Source organism: Aedes aegypti, chromosome 1 (genome assembly GCF_002204515.2).
Source record: "Aedes aegypti strain LVP_AGWG chromosome 1, AaegL5.0 Primary Assembly, whole genome shotgun sequence".
NCBI lineage: Eukaryota > Metazoa > Arthropoda > Insecta > Diptera > Culicidae > Aedes > Aedes aegypti.
This window is the reverse complement of record NC_035107.1, coordinates 150,763,496-150,770,216: the sequence shown is the minus strand read 5'-3', so window position 1 is coordinate 150,770,216 and position 6,721 is coordinate 150,763,496. Positions and strand designations below refer to the sequence as shown.

The window sequence follows — 6,721 nt, the reverse complement described above, 5'->3', positions numbered from 1 at the left end:
TTGTTGGCAGGTAAGTGTAGGGTTTCTCAGTCCTCCCGGGTCTGAAGCCGACCCTGAGGTGACTTCCAAAGAGAGCTGGCCGAGGCGTGTGGATGTCCATGGGTAATTACAAATCCAACAATAGCTGGCCTCTTTGGTTGGTGCAGCACTCTACTGCCCATGCATTAAAGTCGTCAGCTATCACTACTGGCTGCCGATTAGCTAGTTCGGCTATCATCCTGTCGACCATGTGGGGAAATTCCTTAATCGACCACCTTGGGGGCGCGTAACAATTGCAATAGAACACGCCGTTGATTTTTGCTATCGCAAAACCGTCATTTGAGATGCAGACTACTTTTTGAATTGGGTATTATCCTGTCGTCCCTATAGCTGCTAGCTGTTGAGATCTATCCACCACCCAGTTCCCGTTGTTGGCTGGTGTTCGGTATGGGTCCGATAGTAACACCACGTCAGTCTTGGTTTCCGAGACTGACTGCCAAAGCAGCTGCTGGGCTGCATCACAGTGGTTTAAATTTAACTTTGTTACTTCGGTGCCACAATAGACATCTGAAGGATGGAATAAGCCAAATAGGTTGGCATCCTATCGGCGCAGATGGAAAAACATGTATTTCAGGGTATTCATACCAAAAAATCGTTCCAAAATTTTTGGCTCTGGGAAGAAAGAGGTTAACCATAAACCCCCGCGTGGATACGGCACTGATATACAGTGTTACGTTTATAAAACGGTTGTTATTGAACAGATTCTCCATTTCTGGGTGAATAAGGCTTGAATAATACACTGAGAACAGCGTTGCAGTTGAAAATACTATATTAGAGGGTTAAATTAAATACACAACGCCACATGATTTGTGCAGACTAAATTTGCATTTATTTCAAATATATTGTGCATTCAATTTTACCATGGTACCATTTCGACAGTAAAAATTACTATATCATGGTTAAAACTTGCAGCAAGCCAGAATCGAACCGAGGATCTTGCGATTGTCAAGCGCGAACGCTTACCGCTCGGCTATCGATGCGGTTGGATTGAGAAGGACCAAAACGCAAATAAAAAGCGTTCTTGATAGCTCAATCATGATTGGAATAGTAAATTTAAAAAATTGTTCATGGTTCTCATTACTTCAACGCTTGTTTCAGTGTAGTTTTATTTTAACTAAGACATTAGCTGATAGCTAAATACAGTCGAAGCTCGTTATAACGACAACTTTTATAACGACAAAAGCTTTCTTTAGCGACATTTTTCGGTCCCATGAGAAACATTTCGATGTTATAACTATTCTCTATTGCGACGGTCCCATGCGATGTCGTTATAACGCGCTTCGACTGTATCATTGAACATCTTATAGATGAAACAGCCCTAGGAAAGTTTTCTTAAGGTATTTTTTATAGGGAAGTCGTATTGAGATTTTGAATGTTCATAGGTAAAAATTAAAGTGGGGTATTCTTCAATATATAAACAATGCTGTTCCTATAACTTCCCAAAAAATCATGTGACGTAAATTTGGATGCACATAAAAAGTAAAAAAAAGTGTATCGAATTTCAAATACGTTAGTGTTTGGTTTGAGGGATTTCGATCACAGTGCCATTGTTTTCGTGTCTTTTAACATGTGTCATTTCATCATTTACATCATGTGCCATTCAGCCATTATTTTTAAGAGTGTATTTTAAAAAGCTTTTAGATTACCGTTGAATTCAAAGTATTTCAAAGAAAATATATCTTCACTGCAGTTTTAAGCCATTGAGCAAGTTGAATAAGAGGCGAAACAAGTGTCAAATATTGAAAATCTTAGCTTCTTTTTTGTGTCACTAATGGAACAACAGAATGTGAATGGATTTACTCGTAACGCGGGTAGATCACCTTTTCATGGTGCGTTACGGGGTAGGATCTACCAATTTGAACCCTGATCTCATCTTGTTTGTCGGGCTAGGGTAATATGTTCTGGTAATTCAAGGATTCGCGGTACAAAGTCCTTGTTACTGGCAACAGTTTCTGAAATTTAATCTATTTTACCTAGCAGATGGTTAAATCCTCGGAGTTGGTCAGTAGTGTGGGGGCAAAATTTAGATTCTCGCTCCAGTCCACTTTTTTGGATTGCATTTAGGTCCCATAACAACTGTGCCAAATTTTAGCTCGATTGGTGAAACTATATTTACGCGCCAGCCGTTCAATGTTTGTATGGGATTTACTACGGGAAAACTTACTTTTGCCAAGAAAAATCGCATGAGGTCGCCCACCGACCCCTATAAAAATTCTGACCACAGACTTCGATTGGAATTTCTACGATGAAGAATATTGCCGAAGACCGCGAAACAATCCGACAATTGTGAAAAAAGTTATTCAATGAAAACCTATCAGCAAGGCGACTTTGATTAACACGTAAAGGAAAAGCATTTAAAAAATTGGGCAAAATTGTCGAAAAGTATATGCTTAATATTTTTTTTCCACAAGCATCGGATTGCTTTGCCGTGTTCGACATTTTTTTTCCTGGGTTTTAACCATTATGGTCATTCGCTCAACAAAAAAAAAAACTTTATTTATTCTTAGACTTTATGGTGTACAATTTTAATTTTTTTTAATTAGTTCCGTATTTTTAATAAATTTCAGTAGTTTCTTCTCTTCTTGTTCATTGTAGCTTAAAATTTCTCCTACTGTATTTGCTAATTCACAGTCGCTTCTCTGATTTTCATATGCTCTACAATCTATGAGTATATGTGGAACTGTTCACCACAAGTTTCACACATAGGGTAACGGTCGTATTTTGGACCTCCTTAGGAAGTGATTTTAGTTTTTTGTCCCAATTAATTAATTGCACAGCGTAACCAAGTCAAAGAACATGCCAAAATGTAGAGAAAAACTTCCTCTACGAGATAAAAATGCCCATACGATCATGTAGGATCCAAAAAACGTCGAAAATAATTGAATTGTGAAGCACTGTTTTTTATTATTTCGGACACACCAATACATTTTGGACCCTCAAAGTATATATTTTGGACCCCCGGCATTTTTATCGTTCGGCAACAAAGTCCACGACACTAGTTGTATAATATGCTTGCCCATAGTCTAATTAATCGATTGACAATGGAAAACCGAAGAAATTCTACGCGTTTAGTTCAGAAATTTGAAAAAAGTTTTTATTTACGTTTGAAAAATTTCTGACGGCTTCAATTCCTGTGTGTAACGTGTTGTAACGGTTGCATGGATGAACCGATTAAATTAAATTAATTTTAGATAAAATAAACACATTTTCTATGTACAAACGGTCGATGCAAGTGCGGAATAGTCCTATCTTTCCAAATGGCATGCGAATTGAGTTGGTCTTTCGATTTAAACTGGGAAATTTGCAGGAAAATGGCCCAGGGGGTCCAAAATATATAGGGGTCCAAAATATATTGGTTACCCTATTGCTACTTCTGCTAAAAAGATGTTCATGTGTAATGCGGGTATGTCCTATTCGGAGCCGACTAAGTGCCCTTCTTTCTGTTGGTGAGTGTCGATCAGGACTGGCTGATGTAGTTGGCTTCACAATTCTCAGGAATGTGGAACTATTTCGCCATTGATTTTCCCATTGGTCTCGTAATATTTGTTTGCAGCAACGCACTGCATCATTACCGGGAACGTTACGGGATAACTCCTCAGTATTGGCCACTCCTTTGGCTGAACGGTCTGCTAGCTCGTTACCAACAATGCCCACATGACCCGGAATCCAGCATAGAGTTACAGATTTATCTTTTAGTTTTTCTTCGATGTCCTGTATCCAGGCATGGTTGGACTGCCCATTTTCAACTGCTTGTAGTACGCTGGCAGAGTCACTGAAGATTACGCAAGGAGTTGTGTTAACAACTATATTACACAGAGCAAACAGTATGGCCATTGCTTCAGCTGAAAAAATTTAGCACTCCTGCGGAAGTTTCTTGCAAATGGATGTATTACGGTTATTAAGAAAATTTTCCGGTTTGCGGTAGCCGCCGAGTTCTACCGCAGCTGCCAAAGTTCTACCGCAGGCTTCGAAATCATTCTATCATTGAAGCAAACAATTCAATCATAGTATGCTTGAAAGAGAAAACGGTATGGAAAATCAAGGTAGTAGAAGGGAGGTAGATTGATGTGTCAAATAGAACATTCCGCCATATTGGAGAAAAAGATAACAGCTGGCAGGTCTGTTATGCTTGAATAAGTCAGCAAGCCATGATACTCAAACAAGCTTTTCCCCTCAATTCATTTTGTTTTGGAAAACGTCAGTTGATTCAAATTTTATGGAACAATTTCACAGTACACACGCATCATGCCAATAACTGCAACAAAATAACTGCGATTGAAAGCGGATTTTCACCACGGAGGTGTGTGCGGGAAAAAGTGTTGAACAAAATACAAGGGCCCATTCACAAATTTCATAACGCAGAAGGAGGTGGTTGGACGTGCTCAAGTTGTTGTGGCTTATACAAAAACTGTAGAATTATCATACAAAAAGCGTTACAAGGAGGTGGATAGGTGTTAAAAACGTTCACTTTCAGCGTTATGGAATGTGCGAATGAGCCCCATCGAAGTTGAAATAAATAAACAACCGGAATGCATTAAAAAAATCTAAAAAACTCCATACAATATTCAATTGCATTTTATTTAGTTTCATATGTATCACTGGTCAAAGAATTTTTAATTAACCAAAATTTCTGAACAGTAAAAAATACTCAAGATTACAAAAGCTTTCATTCCATTTACAGTAAACGGGCTTCCATGTGTTACCGGCACCCGTTTAAAAAGAGAACCAGCGCACTCGACAGTTTCATCGGTTAAGTCAATACCATCTATCTGTTACGTTCAGTTTTGTTTGCTAAAAATAAGGATAATGGTTAGCAGAAGATAGTGTAAATAATATCATAACTCTCCTCATCCATGGAATTCTGTTCATCAGCCGATGGTACGACACACCGCGAAATTTCGGCGAACTCCCTATTTTTGTCGTAGCCCATCGCCTACGGGTAACAGCCTGTATTTAATGCAGTTGTCCTGGCCGGTCCCCTGGAAGGAAGCAACTCTAAACTGAGTCTTTCTACTCTATGGAGTTTATTGTTAGTCTGAAAATAGCAAAATCAAAATTATATTTGAGATAATACATAGTATCAATCTGAGAGAGACTCGCGAAGAGGAAAAATATCAACGTCATATGCAGCCCAGATTCCCCTCTCACGAAACGTCAAATGCAGCCCACCGTTTTTATGGCTGAAAAAGTGAAAAGTATTGTGTTCAAAGTAAACTGTTATTAAAAACCTCAGTCGGAGGAGCAGTTTTTTCCAAAGTTGCTGATAAATCTAAGCAGAAGATTTTATATTTTTCTAATGTCTGCTACGTTTGCTGGCATGAAATTTCACTCAAATGGCTATTTATGATTCGATGTGATGCAAACTTAATCATTTTTTGCTGAGAGGTTCATGTGAGGATTTGAACAGCATGCGCATAATTGGTACGCGCATGCGCATAATTGGTATGCACAAAGTGGAATAAGAAAAAAACTCAGCAATCACAGAAAAAGAAGACCGTCTTCGCGAGTCTCGTCTCAGGTATCAATGAACTTACTTGCAAATGCTTTGAGTTTTGCTTCTCATTATCAAAGCACTACGATCAATAAAAACAATCCTATGGAAACGATAGCAACCACTAGAGGGGAAATCACATTTACGAATCAACCAGCTCGCCGACTCGTCAGCTGTCATTTTCTACCCTTCACTGTTTACCACTCCCCGCATCCACTGACTGCTTAGATTGCTGTACCTTTCTTCAATATACCTTGTGGAAAATAGCAACAAACAACAATCATCAAGACGGTATCCAAGATATCATTGAAGCCTACTGATGATTTATCAGTACAAATCAGTGATGTGATAGCTGCGGTAGCTTTTCGTTGGACTGTAAAACGGAAAGTTTTCTCTGAAATTGCAATAGCTTCACTGTAGATACCGAATCCTACGGAGTCAGCATTAATTGAACCATCCGTAAAAATGTGTTCAAACAAAACATATTTGGTGTGGAGTTGGTTTGAAAACAATTGCCTTGCTTTAACGGGCAGATCTCCCACTTTGAATTCTTTTTTGATTGACCAGTCTATTGTTATTTTTGGTTCGTTCCAAGATCTGTTTCTCAGTCGCGTCTGGTATGATAAAGAGGGTGGTGATTTGCTAGTTAGATTTCTGAACATAGCCATTGCTCTCTGAGTTGATGGGAAGTTATCTTCATTTTCTTGTGTGATTGTAGTACGGTTCTGGAATAAAATGTTAGCCTTTTCCAAAAGTCGAATTGCTTTACTTATCATTGTGTTAACGACCACATGATTGAACGGCAGTTGTCCAGATTCTACCATAATAGACTCTATTGGACTCGAGCGGAAAACTCCTGACGCGTTGCGGATGGCAGCGTTGTACAGAGGTTGAAGACTTTTAAGGTTGGTGCAGCTACCAGAACTTGTGAGACCTATTCCATAAAACATTTTTGGGAGTAGAACAGCTTTAGTTATTCGCAGTAGTATTTCTCTTGTCCCACCATTCATACGATTGCCAACCGTCTTCATAAAGTTTACAATATTTTGCGTAGATCTTCTAATTTCCGCTGTGTGCCTTTTAAAATTAAGACGCTTGTCAACCTGCACTCCCAAGATTCGCGTGCATTGCAATTCTGGGATTTCTTGTTGATTTATCTTTATTGCAGGCAATTCAGGGTGTTTTCGTTTC

General features: G+C 38.9%; 1 long non-coding RNA gene across 1 annotated transcript; it reads right to left on the bottom strand.

Moving 5' to 3' along the window:
- Window positions 1-4,596: 4,596 nt before the first annotated feature.
- LOC110674511 lies at window positions 4,597-5,778 on the bottom strand. The gene is made up of 2 exons (XR_002498937.1): window positions 5,574-5,778; window positions 4,597-5,074 (listed from the first exon to the last, which is right to left on the bottom strand). It is a non-coding gene; the product is annotated as an uncharacterized LOC110674511 (long non-coding RNA).
- Window positions 5,779-6,721: the final 943 nt, after the last annotated feature.